Below are 12166 nucleotides of genomic sequence, written 5' to 3' on the forward strand. Positions count from 1 at the left end.
ACCAACGGACATGAACTAAGCCCAGCTGGGTGGGGGAGGGGGGCACAATGTTGGGGGGAGGGGAATAAAGGGGAGAAAAAAATGGGACAACCGTAATAGCATAATCAATAAAATATATATGAAAAAAAGAAAGATCTTAAAAAAGAAATAAAGAGGCATACCTCAGGGTTCCTCTGTTCTCTTGCATCCCAGCTCTGCCCTGCTTCAGGGGACCTCCCAAGGGAAGCCTCACCAGTGAGGCTCAGGCCAGCATGAGGATGCTGGGAAACACTGCTCAAACATCCATCACAGAAGATGTCTATTACCTTATTATGTTCCCAGAACACCGGGTGCTTCTTGAGGGATGGGTAGGATAGGGAACCATCTCTGAAGATCTTGGGGATTAATATCAATACTTTCTATAAGTGTTCACTGAGCGCCATGGGGAGCCAGCCCCATGCAGGTTCCTCCAAGTGGGTGGCCCTGAATGCTCGCAGGGAGCCCCAATGTGAGCAACTCAGTAGACCTTGGCCCTGTCTCAGGCTCCCCCAGACTGACCGAAGCCAGACTGCCATGAGAGCAAGGAAGGTCAACCTTGATGTGGTGGCCATGGGAGTTCACTGAAGAGGAGGATTCCTACCCCCAAGGTGAGCAAGAGGGGTTGGGACAGGCCCCCAGGGCCAGCCTGTCCACCTGCACTTACCAGCCAGGAGAATGCTGGCAGCAGTAAGCCACTGACTATCCATGCTGAAGGCTCCTGCTCAGCTTCCAAGCCTCCAGAATCAGGTGGCGGACACCTTCTCAAGTCCCCCTTCAAGAAGATATAGTGAAAAAGAAGAAGAAGGAGGAGGAGGAGGAGGAGAGATTGTGGCCCAGCAGTGAGATGCAGATAGCTGACAGCCTCCAGAGGCCCCGGAGCTGCTCTGTCAGCCCCTTTGCACGTTCTGCCCTTCATTTCAGGCCCCTGTTGCCAACCCATCTGGTGGTCTCCAGTAAAGTCCTTCTCCTCTTGGGCTGCAGACTTTCTTGAGTGGGGACCTTCTGTGCCTGCCCCACAGCTTGAGAGGTTAGGGCCTTAAAACCCACAGAAGGAGAGTTAAAACTCTTGTCAAGTCTTCAAATGTGAGGTGGGGTGCTCTTCATGGAGGTGGTAAAGGTCTCAACGGGGGTGCTGGGCCACTGGGGAGGGAGTGTTGGTCCTGATGGTGGGGTGGAGATGGCTGTGTGATGGTGGCAGTCATGGTAGAGTTGTCATGGCAGAGCTGCTAACCAGGGTGAGAGCTTGGTGTCCAGGTGCGATGGGACTTACTGGAGTGTGCTGATGTTTACAGCCATGCCCCAGCTTGTGTCACTGTTTAGTCCCTGTTCTCATTCCATCAGGCTGTGTGGGGAACCTGGAGGAGGGAAGATCAGAGAACAGCCCTTCAGGCCACCCCCATGGGACTTACATGGGATCCTGGTCAGAGATCTGACTGGGGATGCTGAGTGTGGAGGTGGTGGGCTTTGTGCACAGGGGTCCTTCCCACATCCTCCTCACTGCCTTGCTGTGTTGGGGACCACTTTGTGTGGTATCGTGAATTGTAGCCCTGAGCAAGCTAGGCCTTGAAAAAGGGCCTGTAAGTCTTGACCAGAACGTCGGGAATGCTGGGAGGCAGGCATGACCTGATGCTAGCACCAAGGGTTCCCGTGGGAAATCTGGCCTAAAGAATGCATTGTGTCCACTGAAGCTTGCTTTGTACAGCTCTGATAATGAAAAACCAGGTGTTTAACCTCAAGGCAGGGGAGAAAATTCCTGAGCCCCTGAGCTATGCCTTAATGACCACCTGGCATCAGTATGTCTAACAGACCCTAACCTAAGGCTGATCTCTGTGCTCCCTCTATTGTTATCTGTAAACAGTATCTGTTTTCCATTACCTATAGACCTCTGACACTGATTAATGAGCTATGCATGTATGCTGTATACCCCTGCACATATTGTTCTCAATAAAAGCCACTTCAGAGAAGGGCTCAGGGCATTACCCACTAGAAAGAATCGCCACCCCTTTGTCCTGGCAGACAAATTATGTCTGGAATGACTCATTTCATCTGCGAGGGCTGGGGGGACTCTGCACGACAGAGACTTCCTCACTGCTGAGTGGGTGGGCAGACCCAAAATGGTATGGGGTCTTGCCAAGAGTCTCCTCCTGGTCCTTGCCCATGGCCCTACAGACAAGGAAAAGAGTGGGTGTTGTGGGAGTGGGGGCTGGTGCCACAGGAGCCTGGCTTGAGACTCATACTGTGCTCCACTCCTCACCCAAGGGGACCACAGGAAGCTGATAGCTCTGTCAAAAGTCTTCCACCGGGTCCTGACCCCTATGGGACCTCCATGACACTCAGTGACTTTCAGACAGGAGAGAGCTACAGCCAGATTCCTGCCCTCCCCTTCTGCCTACTCACTCCTCTTTTCTAAGGAAAAAATCTTCCACAGCTCACCCACACCCCAGTTCATGCCAGAATCAGATAACTCCCAGCCCAACCCAACCCTTTACCACTGTTCAGTCATCTGCTTTGTAAACCTGCGCTCCTCTGTCTACACACCCCCACCAAAACACTTCTGGGTGCTGAAGTTAAGGGTCTATGCCTGGTCAGTGGGGGATGGGATGCCCCGCCGCAAGCGTAGGGAGGGAGGCTGTGGTCTTTAGCAACCTCTGCCTCCAGTCCTGATTTCATAGCCCCCCAGTCTCCTACGGCCCTTCCATAAGCTCTTCCTATCCTGCCAACCAACCTACTGTGGCACCCCATTCTGTCTCTCTTGCCTTGATGCTCAGGTCTTACCTGATAGACCTGGTGATGTCAGGAAGCATCTGTGTCCAGAGGTGTCAGTGCCCCACAGAAGAGGGTGAGAGTTGTGTCAGTACCCTCTGCCTATTCCCTGCCCAGCCTGACAGACCCAGACACCCAGAGGGCAAGGAAAATTCAGTTCAGAAATCTGATGGCTCCAGTCCAACAGTGAAGGTGTCCACATCATAGAACAACTGGGTCTCCCAGCTGCCATCTGGGCCAGGCTGGGCTAGAGTCCATGCTGCAGCCCAGGATGCTTCATATCCTCTACCAAATTCTGAATTCCCCAAAGTCTCCAGCCTGCTTTGCTGACCTCAGTCCTGGCCCACTCCCCAGACCAGCTGCAGCCCAGAGCCCCTCTCTCCCCCATGCCTTGTTATGCTTGCTGAGGTGGTCACATGTGGGTTCTGAGGGACAGGAGAGGCACTATGAGAGAGGAAACAGAGAAACTGTCAGCCTCAGTGCTCTTCCAAGGAGGATACTGGGGCAGAGAGAACAGCTTTAGCAAAGATCTACGGGTTTGTGAGCTCCTGCACCAGAAGGGAGGGCAGACCTTCCTCCACTCTCTAGCCACAGACCAGAGCCTCTGATTCCCTACCTCAGGGACCCAGCCAAGGTGCCTCCAGGGTTTGGTAAGGGTCTCGGGTTATAGTCCTGCACACTTCTTCATTACCTAGGTATCCAAGATGTTGCTTCACTTCTTACAAGCAGGTTCACAAGGTCAGAATCATTCTGTGAGCCCCTGCCCAGGTCAAGAACAAGTAGATGTCCCTGCTGCATTAGATTGTCCACCTTCTGCCTCTCCTCTTCCTACTTATACCCCACATGTGGCTGCCCCTCTCTCCTGGGAATAATGGTACCCTAGATAGGAAACCTGGCTCCAGACTTGCCCTTATCTCCCTGGTTAGGGGCCTAATACCCAGCATCATTCTTCTCTGAGTTTTTGCCCAGGCTGGCACCTGTCCTGCTGGAACCTCTGGCTGGATTCCCCCCTTATCAAGTCAGGTTATGTGTGGTGGAAAAATAATTAAAAAAAAAAAACCAAACAGGAAATCCTGACTCTCATATAAAGATGAACATGTGTTAAAAATTGTGTTTAATTCATGGTTAATGAGGGAAACTGGCAGATGTCACAACCAGTTCACAGAAGTCAAAAAGCACAAATTATATGGAATAAAGGAATATTAAGCTCTGACTGGTATGGCTTAGCGGGTTGGGCATTGTTCCACAAACCAAAAGATCATTGGCTCAATTCCAGGCAAGGCACGTACCTGGGTTGCTGGGACACAGACGAGAGGCAACCAATTGATGTTTTTATCACACGTCAATATTACTCTCCCTCCCTTTCTCTCTCTCTCTAAAACAAACAAAATCTTCTTTGAAGAAAAGAATGTTAAAAAAGTTAGAAATGTAAAACTGACTTTTTCATTGGCAGGAAAGTGTCAACTAAATCTCCAGTGGGCAATATATTTGCATGATTATTGAGAAAAATCATTTTGTATTGCTATCTGTCATCTACAATGAACAGAGCTGTAAAAAAAAAGAGTTGTTTGAGAGTTGCGAAAAACACAAAACAATGTACAGAGCACATCAAAACAATGCATAGTTTCCTTTTGGAAACATCAAACATATTTTTTTCTTATTAAAAAAAATCCCCTTATAGTGGTCAGACTCTCTAAGTTGCAGGGCACAGGAAGATGGACTTAGTAAGTACTGGAGAAGGCTACTTGGAGAAGAGAATAGGATAGGGAAGGGGAGAGCACTAACAGAGACCACTAGTTGCCCTTCTCCTATTCTTCACTAGTAATGCTATTCCTTATTTTTAGCTGGACACATGGTTGTCTCAGAATAAAGACTACATTTCCCAGTCTCTCTTGTAGGTGGTTGTGGCCATGTGACTTAGTTATGCCCAATAAGATTAAAGTGTCATGAGGGATGTAGAGTAAGTCTCCTCCAAAGGAGAATATGGTACTCTTTGCCTTTCTCCTTCCTACAGGCTGCAATGTGAAACTCTTACTCTTGGATAAAGTAGAGGCTGCTTTATGGTAGATGGTAGATCAAGAAGAAAGAAAGGGCAGCCCATCCTTTCATGTGCTCTTGGCCCTTCATGATTTCTTCTTTTCACCCTTCTCCATGTCTCCCAAACAAGCACTCTCCACTCCAGCAAGATGGGAACCCTCATTCTTTCTGGGTTCATTTCTACCTTTGCTCCTGGCTCAAGAGGGAGGTAGTATGAATAGCCCATTAACCAGCGTCCACTAAAGTTTGGGGCAGGATTTGTTTGTGGCACTTATGAACCCATAGACCATTGCATTCAGACACAGAAAGCTGTACCTTGAGAATAAGGGTAATACAGAAGTAAGCCAGACCTCACATAGACTGAAGCCCAGCTTTGAGTCTCGGTCTCTAAAATCGGATTAAAATAGTTTTTAATTGCAATTACACTCAGGTACCTGGGATGGGATAACAAAATTGTTCCTGGAGGACGATAACATTATCTTAATTCTCAAAACATTTTTGCAAACTAATTTTATAAAAATATTTGGCACACAACGGAGGCAACCAGGGACAGGAGGAAACAGGACAACATGAACCAAGAACTAAGAAATGACTACAGAAGCACCCTGAGATTTTCCAGAAATTGGAATCATCAAACACAGACTAAAAAAATAACCATGCTTATTGTGTTCACGGAGATAAAAGACTGAACACTTTTAAAAACTACAAAAAAGTACAACATATTTTTAAAATTTAATTCTAAACATAAAAATCCATGGATGGCTTTCATAGCCAATTAGACACATATGAAGGGAGAATTAGTGAACTGGAAGATAGGTCGAAAGAGAAATATTCAGAATGAAACATAAAGATACAAAAGAATAAAACATACAGAAAAGAGAGTAAGAGAGATATACACTGATTAGGTCAACTATATCTTTAACTGGAGTCCAGAAAGAGAGGAGAGAGGTAATGGAACTAAAGAAATATTTTAAAAATAATGACTGAGAATGTTATTTTAAAGAATGAAAGACAGTAGTTATAAACTACAAGAAGCCTTATAAACTCCAAGTAGGATAAATTAAAATAATTCTACATTGAGGCATATTATGACATAACTTCAGAACCAAAGATGAAATATTTTTAAAATCTTAAAAGTGTGAGAGAAAAAATTCAGATTGCTTCAAAAGAGCAACATATAGGTTGATAACTAACTTCTCAACAGAAACAACAGGAACCCTGAAACCATATAATGACACTTTCAATGTGCTAAAAGAAAATAACTGCGGATTCGAGTTTAATATATAGCAAAAATACTATCATAAAATGAGGCAAAACAAAGATATTTTCAGACATATACAAACTGATAGAATTTATAACTAGCAGACCTAAGAGGTATTTTTCAGGGAGAAGGCAATCTATCCAAGATGGAAGGTCAGGTATGCTATGGGGGATATATATATATATATAACACCACACACATATAATCTCTCCAAATTTTTGTTTTTACCTCCTTTTAAGTGGCAAATTTATATCTATTCAGGTGTAAAGAAAATAATATAATAACCCATCACTCATTTTGAATAATTATCAACCTATAGGCACTCTAGCTCCCTCCAAACCCCTCATGCCCTGCTTACACTGGATTATTTAAAACGAACCCCAAGCTTCATATAACATCATCTATTTAAAAACTCAGTACACATATTTTCAATACAATAATTCTTTTTTCTTTCTTTCTTTTTTTTTTTTTTTTTTACAAAAGTACAGGACAATAGACCTAAAAAGTAAAATTAACAATAATGCCTTAAAACTATCAGATGTCCAGTTAGTTCATCATTCAAAGTACTTAATTATGATCTCATTTTGTAGATTGATGTTCACACCAAGATTCTTAAAATATCTATTTATTGTATTTGATTAATGTGTTTCTTATGTCTGTTCTTTAAATAAAATTCAAAATCAACAAACCTCTTTTTACTTTGGAAATTTCAAATGCAAATAAAAGTGGGGAAAATAGTGTAATGGACCCAATGGGACAGAGGGTGGGTAGAAAGAGTTTTATCTTCCAAATACTGGGGATCTGTTCTCTGATTGCGTCTTGTTACTTCTTATCACCAAGGTGCAGACAGAGACATTCAGCCATTAGTGTTGCATCTACTCCATTGCAGCAAGCCCTCCCTCTCTGGCTGAAGTGACTTCCAGAAGATTTAGAAGACTGGCACTCTTTTCCCCCACTTATTTTTGACTTTTCCCCTTTCAGGAGCTAGACATTTTAAAACAATTAGAAGATTAGAACATTAAAAAACAACTTAACAAAACCCCTTCATATACAAGGGAAATTATAGAAGGTTACTGTACATGCCGAAGGAAAGGCTTAGAAAAGACCTGAGAAGACAATTAAGGTTACACTTTAGGCTGATTCTTGTTACAGAGACAGCCTACAAACTTTCTTTAAGAAAAACATAATAAAGAAAAACAATAATAAAAAAGCAAATCCAGAGGAGGGGAAGACTCTGATTTCACAGTTACCACATTATTATTCAAAATATCCATTTTTAACAAAAGAAATTACACGGCATACAAAGAAACAGTAAAGTATAGCCTTAGCAAAACAAACCAAAAAAAAAAATACATCAAAAGAATCTGTCCCTATAGAAAACATAATGGCCAATATACTACACAAAGACTTTAAAATGACTGGACTTCTGGTTAAGATGGCGGCAAAGGCAGACATGGCTTATCTCTTCAAACAACCACATCAAAATTACAACTAAAATATAGAACAACCATCACTCACAACTGTCAGAAATTGAGGTGAATAGAAGTCTGTAACTATGGAATAAAAGAAAATACATCCATCCAGACTGGTAGGAGGCGTGCAGACACAGAATGGGCTGGTCCCTCACCCGTGTGTGGTAGATAAAAATTTTGAAGGGATAACTTGGGAGCAAGGAGTCCTAGCTCCACACTGGCCCCCCCCCAGCCCAGGGTTCCAGTGCCAGGAAGACAAGTCCCCGCAACTTCTAGTTGCAAAAGCCAGCAGGGATTGAGTCAGTGTTTTTCTTAAATAACCCACATATGGACTCGCCTACTCAGACTCACTGCCTCTGAGCTCTAACACTGGGGAGCAGCTTGAAAGGCACCAGTGGCTTACAAGGAGAAACTGAAGTTCCTGGCATCAGGGTGAGCAGAGGCCATTGTGCCTTTTCGAAACCATCCTCCCACAAAGCCAGCAAGCAGATTCCATATTTGAGAATACATCAACTTGTCTAACATTGTTTGATTGACTTCGGAGATCCTCAGAGACTCTGCCCCACACAATTACAGGCCCACTCAAGCGCTTTTCCACATGAATGGCTGGTGTTGGTTCCTACTGCATAAATTCCTAAATCCTATAGATTTATAAATAGTACAGCAGATGAAACTGAGAATCATATCAATGATTTGGAACATAAGGAAGCAAAAAACAACCAATCAGAGCAACAAGAAGGAAAAAAATTTTTTAAAAATGAGGATAGTATAAGCACCCTGTGCGACAACTTCAAGAGGTCCAACGTTAACATCATAGGGGTGCCAGAAGGAAAAGAGAAAGAGCAAGAAATTAGAACTCTATTTGAAAAAATAATGAAAGGAAACTTCCCTAACTTGGTGAAGGAAATAGACATGCAAGTCCAGGAAGCACAGAGAATCCCAAACAAGATGGGTGCAAAGAGGCCCACTCCAAGCCACCTCATAGTTAAAATGCCAAAGGTTAAAGATAAAGAGAGAATCTTAAATGCAGCAAAAGAAAAGCAGTTATTTATCTACAGGGCTGTCCCCATAAGACTGTCAGCTGAGTTCTCAAAAGAAACTTTGCAGGCTAGGAGGGATCGGCAACGAGTATTCAAAGTCATAAAAAGCAGGGACCTACAGGCAAGATTGCTCTACCCAGAAAAGCTATCATTTAGAATCAAAGGGCAGATAAAGTGCTTCCCAGACAAGAAAAAACTGAAGGAGTTCATCATCACCAAACCTTATTATACAAAAAGATAAAGGGACTTATTTAAGAAAAAGAAGATCAAAACTATGAATAATAAAATGGCCAAAAATATATATCTATCAACAAGAATCTAAAAAACAAACTAAGCAAACAGGAAGACTAGAGATAGAATCTTGGATTCAGAGAGTGTTTTGATGGTTGCCAGATGGGAGGGAGGTCTTGGGCAATGTGTGAAGAGGTGAGGGGATTAAGAAGTACAAATAGATAGTTGCAGAATAGTCAAGGAGACGTAGAGGACAGTATTGGAAATAGAGTAGACAAAGAACTTATACACATGAACCATGGAATGAACAATGATGTGAGGATGGTCTGAGGGAGTTGGGGGGGTGTTTTGTGGGGGTGGCAAAGGTGGAAAAACTGGGACAACTGTAATAGCATGATCAGTAAAATATAATTTAAAAAATAAATAAAAGAAAGAAAAAATGTTACAGTGATGTAAGTAATAGTGAATGTCAACTGTAGTTAAAAAAATGTAAAAATATTTTTAAAAAACTTGAAGATAGGACACTGGAAATTATCAAGGCCAAAGAACAGAAAGAAAAAGGATTAAGGAAAAGTGAACAGAATCTAAGGAACTTGTGGGACACCATCAAGCCGACCAACATATGCATCATGGGAGTTCAGAAGGGGAAGTGGGAGATGAAGGGGCAGAGAGACCACTGGAGAAAAGAATGGCTGGAAACTCCCTAAATTTGTTGAAATACATGAATATAAACACTTTGGAAGTTCAACGAATTCCAGATAAGATGAACTCAAATAGATCCACACAGAAACACATAACAATCAAACTTTCAAAAACCAAAGACAATGAGAAAATTTCGAAAGCAGCAAGAGAGAAGCAAATCCTCACATAAAAAAAAAATCTTCAATGAGATTTTCTGCAGATTTTCATCAGAAACTTTGGATGCCAAAAGACAGTGGGGCAATGTATTCAAAGTGCTGAAAGGAAAAAAACAAAACCTGTCAATCAAGAATCCTGTATGTAGCAAACTCTCCTAAAAAATGAGGGGGGAATCAGGAAATTCTCAGAAAAAACAAAAGCTGAGGGACTTCATGCCTGCCAGACCTACCCACAAGAAATGCTCAAGGGAGTTTTGCAAGGTAGAAAGAAAGAATGTGAGACAGTAACTTAAAGCTGTATGGAGAAATAAAGATCTCACTAAAGATAAATACATGGGCAGTTATAAAAGCTAGTGGTATTGTGAGAACGGCTTATAACTTCGCCTTTTTTTTTTAACCTGATTTAAGAGAGTATTACAGGCTGCTGCTTGAACCTGACTCTTGGCCTCTCACCTTCCTCCTTGAACAACATGAGCTTCAGCACTCCCGTCAGCTTTCCCACAAACTATTGACTTCATGCAGTCACCCAGCCACCAGGTCTGGATATCCAGCAGCATGGCAAGCATCTATGCATGCACTGGGAACTCAGGTTTCCAGATCTCCATGTTCCACTCCACCAGAAGGCAGGGTAGCTGGGGATCTGGGGGCTTGGCTGCAGGGATGAACAGAGGTCTGGTGGGCATAATGGGCATCCATAGCAAGAAAGAGATTATGTAATGCCAAATGAGCTTCTGGCCTCCTACCTGGAGAAGGTGAGAGGTCTGGAGGATGATAATCAGAGACTGGAGAGCAAAATCTGGGATCACTGGGAGACAAAGGAACCCCAGGTCAGAGGCTGGGCATATTATTTCAAGACCATAAGGTACCTAAGCTCTCAGATCCTTGCAAGTTCTATGGACAATACCTGCATTGTTCTGCAGATTGACAATGCCTGTCTTGCCGCTGATGATTTCAGAGTCAAGTATGAGATGGGGCTGGCCATGCACCAGTCTGTGGAGACTGACATCAGTGGGCTCTGAAAGGTCATTGATGACACCAATATCATTTGGCTGGAGCTGAAAACAGAGATTGAGGCTCTCAAGGAGGAGTTGTTCTTCATGAAGAACCATGATGAGACAGGTAAATGGTCTATGATTGCCAACTCTGGGTTGACTATGGAGTTGGATGCCTCAAATCTCAGGACCTCAGCAAGATCATGGCAGACATCTGGGCCCAGTAGGGCGAGAGAACCGAGAGGAGCTAGGCAAGTACTGATCCCAGCAGACTGAGGAGAGCACCACAGTGGTCGCCTTACAGACCACTGAGATGGGAGCTGCTGAGATGACACTCATAGAGCTAAGACGTATGGTCCAGTCCTTGGAGACTGACCTGGACTCCATGAGAAATCTGAAAACCGGTTTGGGGAAGAGCCTGAGGGAGGTGGAGGCACGCTATGCCATGCAGATGGAACAGCTCAATGGGATCCTGCTGCACCTGGAGTCAGAGCTGGCTGAGACCCAGGCAGAGGGGCAGTGCCAGGCCCAGGAATATAAAGCCCTGCTGAACATCAAGGTCAGGCTGGAGCCTGAGATTGCTACCTACCTCTGCCTGCTGGAAGAAGAGGAGGACTTCAATCTTGGTGATGCCCTGGACAATACCCACTCCACACAATCCATCCAAAAAACTACTGCCTGCAGGATTATGAATGGTAAAATGATGTCTGAGGTCAATGACACCAAAATTCTGAGGCATTAAAGGAAATGAAAGTGGGACATCCCTTAGTGGGGTGCAGGAGACCAATAAAAGTTTAAAGATCAAAGAAAAAAGGAGAGACAATTACATTTATGAAAAATCAATTATTAGTGTAAAACTTAGTATTACTGTAATTTTGATATGCAACTTCAAATCTTTTTATCTACATAGTTTATGAAACTAATGTATTTAAAATAATTATCAGTTAACATATTGGGGCACACACTATATGAAGACATAATTTGGTAACTGACTGAATCAACGACTGAAAAGGGTGTGGACAATTTGTGAAGGAAAAAGGTTGCTGGGTGTTATTGAAGTTAAGTTAGTATAAATTCAAATTAAAGTGTTATAACTTTAAGCCTTCAAATATAATCCTTATGGTAATCACAAAGAAAATAGCTTTAGAATATACACAAAAGGAAATGAGAAAGGAATGTAATATTTCATTACAAAAAATCAACTAAATACAAAAGATAACAGGATTGCAGGAAATGAGGGACAAAAAATAGGGCATATAGAAAACAAATAGCATGACAGAAATAGGTCCCTCCTTATCAGTAATTACTTCAAATGTAAATGGATTAAACTCTATAATTAAAAGATAAATACCAGCATGGGTAAAAATACATGATCTAACTATATGCTCTCCACAAGAGACTCACTTGAGATCCAGAGACACAAACAAGTTGAAGCAAAAGAAAGGAAAAAGATATTCCATGCAAATAGTAACCAAAGGAGATTTGGGGTGGATAT

At 43.0% G+C, this 12166-nt stretch overlaps 1 pseudogene; it reads left to right on the top strand.

Moving 5' to 3' along the window:
• Positions 1-420: 420 nt before the first annotated feature.
• On the top strand, positions 421-11413 carry LOC129075453 (keratin, type I cytoskeletal 18-like; annotated as a pseudogene).
• The last annotated feature ends 753 nt before the right edge of the window (positions 11414-12166 follow it).

Source organism: Pteronotus mesoamericanus, unplaced genomic scaffold (genome assembly GCF_021234165.1).
Source record: "Pteronotus mesoamericanus isolate MK-2021 breed Mesoamerican mustached bat unplaced genomic scaffold, CSHL_Meso_final contig_100, whole genome shotgun sequence".
Lineage (NCBI taxonomy): Eukaryota > Metazoa > Chordata > Mammalia > Chiroptera > Mormoopidae > Pteronotus > Pteronotus mesoamericanus.